This window comes from Notothenia coriiceps, unplaced genomic scaffold, assembly GCF_000735185.1.
Source record: "Notothenia coriiceps isolate Sejong01 unplaced genomic scaffold, NC01 NC01_scaffold00032501, whole genome shotgun sequence".
Lineage (NCBI taxonomy): Eukaryota > Metazoa > Chordata > Actinopteri > Perciformes > Nototheniidae > Notothenia > Notothenia coriiceps.
Window position 1 is genome coordinate 1 of NW_011365202.1, and position 3,580 is coordinate 3,580.

The 3,580-nt window shown below is 42.8% G+C and overlaps 1 long non-coding RNA gene across 1 annotated transcript; it reads left to right on the plus strand.

The window, feature by feature from the left end:
- Positions 1-940: 940 nt before the first annotated feature.
- LOC104960886 (uncharacterized) lies at positions 941-3,578 on the plus strand. Its single transcript, XR_800033.1, has 3 exons — positions 941-1,046; positions 2,587-2,634; positions 3,495-3,578. It is a non-coding gene; the product is annotated as an uncharacterized lncRNA (long non-coding RNA).
- The last annotated feature ends 2 nt before the right edge of the window (positions 3,579-3,580 follow it).

Genomic DNA, 3,580 nt, shown 5'->3' on the forward strand with positions numbered 1-3,580 from the left:
ATTTTGTGCACTCTAATCAATATTAATCAAACTATTGTTCGTTTATACATTTTAAGAATGGCGTTTATCTTTTTTGAGAATTAGTTCTTATTTTATTTTATTTATTTGGGTCTACAACAGATGATACAAATGTTTGTGTCAGTAAATGTGTACTAACAGAGGCGGGGGTGTGTGTGGAAATAACGGGGACAGAGCTGGCTGCTGTCAGACGATCAGCTGTGCAGCGTCATCACAAACGACGTCGCTTCACGTGACGCTCCGGAGGAAAGGACGTCCCATTGCTCTTAAAACTAATTTCCCTGCTTCTCGTGGTTTCCTTGCGTCTCGCATGCTTCCCTGGTGGGAGGGACTAATCACAGGGAAACGACGCAAGTGAGGGACGCAAGGAATCCATTTAACCGAAGTGAGAAGGGCCCAAAGTCCCCGTTATGCCCCCCGTTATCCCCGAGGATGGTGGTTCCTCGATTATAGCTCCTCTATTTTCGCTCCTCGCTCCTCGCTCCTCCGGCAAAAATAAGGCCATCGGGACGCTACTCAAGGTGGCGCAGACAAATCAACTTCCGATGAGACCGAGGAGCGAGGAAATGAATAATAAGAGAAGTGAGAAAGGGCCGAGGAGGGGTATTGGGATGAGGCTTCGGTAACTTCAGTTCCTTTGTTTTAAGGCGGGACTTCCCATAGACTAACCAATAGGTACATAGGACACTGGATGTGCTTTGAAAGGTTGTTTCTAAATTCGTCATTCCCGGCAATCCTGTCCAATTAAATTAATGAAAGATCTTTAGTCCCGCCCTAGGAAACCTCCCTGCCAGTAAATAAACACGGTAGTTCAATAAAGCTCTACCCCATAGGCTAGACAGAAAACTGTCACATGATTATGAGCGAATGATGAACGAAGGAGGGTTCTCTCTGACCAATGAGCGTTTAGGACGTAGACGGTGAGCTTATAAATAACAAGGTGACACTCTTTCCTCTCCTACATTCATTGACTGTCGCTGTGTGCTCGAGCAGATTATCCCGGACCCTCCGAAAGCCGTAACAAACCGGTAAGATATGCCTTTCATATCTCATACACTTCATATGTTCTAACTTTAGTCTGTGTTGTTAATGCATCTGCTTCTGGCGTTAAAAATCGACCGTGCGAGTCGTAAGGAATAGTTTGGAAAGCTAGCTGTCATTGCTAACATTTGGTAGCTAGCAAGCTACGTCGGCCATTCAATGACTTGGTTGTGGGAATGAGCTCTGAAGCTATAGTCACGTGTGCTCTTCAGTCACCTATGTGACACAAGAATTGTGTTTTGCCCAGTCCATGTGTCAGATGCGACGTTACTGCTGGTGCAAGTCGTGGGTCACACAGAACAGCGCGAGCAGGCTTCGTTGACAGGGGCTTGAATGTAAAATGTCTGACACTTTGGGCCTACCGAGCTCCGAACCACTCTGCTGCTACAAGGACATCTCTGTCTGAGACTGGTGGAGTCACATCTCCCGTTGCCAATGCACTACAGCACGGTAACGTTTCATTACAGCAGGGGTTGTCCTCGGTTGTCCAGGCCCAATGTGACCGTATGTGGCTCATTTTTGACCTTCAAGTCTGCAGAACTGGTTAGCTTAGCAACTTAGCTTAGATCCTCCACTTCCACTGCTCTACAACCAAACCAAGGGCTAAGCAGGGGTCATAACAATGTGAGTTAACCTGCATTATTGCACTGCAGCAATTGTAAAATATATTAGTGTTTCCACAAATCGCTTTTCACTTTGCCTCACAACTTCCTCGAGGTTTCATCTAATGGCGTCTGAAAGTGGGAGTGTTAAAGCCATTCATTGTGCAGCATGTGTGCACATTTAGCGGTTTATTTAGAGTTGATCCTTGCAGTAGTCTGTGCAATTGGATTAACCCTCTGTCTGAGCTGGACAGGAGCAACTGACCTGTTTCTTCTGGATCAACTTGTTTCTTGACTTGTCCTTTTGCATACTCTATATCCCTTCTGTGGATTGTGTCTGATTTAGCCAGGAACTGCTTTATTTCCCATGGGAGAACTACTTGGATGAGTGTTTGTCCTTTGACCCTGAGCTGTGAACATAAGGTAGCTTCTTTGTTTAGCTGCAGGTCAGAAGAAAAAATCAATGGCACAGAGCAGCAGCCTCCTTCTGGACCCTGTTCATTTAGCAAGGCTGCTCAATTTCAAGAAGTGTCCCCTGATGAACAAGAATTCAATTTGTCCTTGGGACTCATTGTTTAAGCACCTGCAATGTGTATATAGTTGTAACACCTGTCTGGCAGCTGTTGGTGGTGTGAACAGTCTATATGATCTCGAAAGTGCAATATATGATTGCTAAACAGCTTTAACAAGTATCTACTACTTGATTAATTAGAATTGACTACATAAAATGGCAACACATCCAGTGAAGAATAAAAAGGTTAAACTCCAAATGAAAGAAATTGTTATCTAAAAAACACTTAGTATAAAGGGAGAGCAGAAAATGCTTGTATTTAGATTCAAACAAATGTAATTAAAATGACTTTAATTGAATGGTTTTATTCTTCAAACTGTCTTAATGTTCTTGTACTGTCACTTTTCTCTCCAGCTTCCAGCCATGTACGCCTGCGCCAAGTTCGTCACTTCTCCAGCTGTGGTAAGTCATCTTTTACACCTTTCCAGAATCATGTTTTCAATACATGTTTTGTTGGGAAAATGAGTTGTAAAGCTTTAAACTGTAATGTAGTTTATATTGTGGATTTATTTAAACCAACCCACGGAACCCACAATGTTACATTGCAGTGTCATGTCTGTATCAACTTTTGGCACCCTTTGTTGTGTTCAAGGACACAGTAGTTATGAATCACAGCCATGTTTTGTCAGTTCTCTGTATTTCAGTTGCCCAGCTGGTGGCTGTCAGCCGACCCTGCAGCATGTAGGGCATCTCAGTCATGGAGGTGCTGTGGAGGTCAAAGGACCCTCTGAAAATCACTGCAGTGCAGTTGGGCACCTTAATGTAGTTCTATGGGTGATCATTATGGACATTCATTCTGACATTTTAATAATGCGAAATGAACACTACATCTGTTTGGTTAATGCTTTGCACAATTGCCTGCAGTGATGAAATTATAACCAGAAAGATTATGGGATAGATGCCATGGTAGAACAGTGTAACGAGATCTCTTCAGATTGAGCAACCACTATGGAATCACTGTAACTGGGTTCATCCGTTTTACTTTGACCTGTTACAGTAACTTGAACACGTGTTAAACGTATCATTTTATACATTTGCTTTTTAAAATTCTGCTTTTCATTATTTTTGACAGGATCCAGTGTTATGGATGTTAAAGTCTTTACTTCATGCAAGAAGGATTGCAGTGTTTATGCCCATTGTATACCTTGCATAGCCGCTGATCCTATTCTAAAAATAATAATTGAATGCAAGTCTTTTAGTTTATTAACTTCAATGTGTAAAATTTTAATATTTTGTAATTGAAAATGTTTGTCTGTCTCTAGCTGCGTGGGGGGTCCAGAATCCTCGCCCGGCCGGCTTCAGTCTCCCTCTTCAACAGACCTGAAGCCTCAGTGGAGCAGCAGGTCAG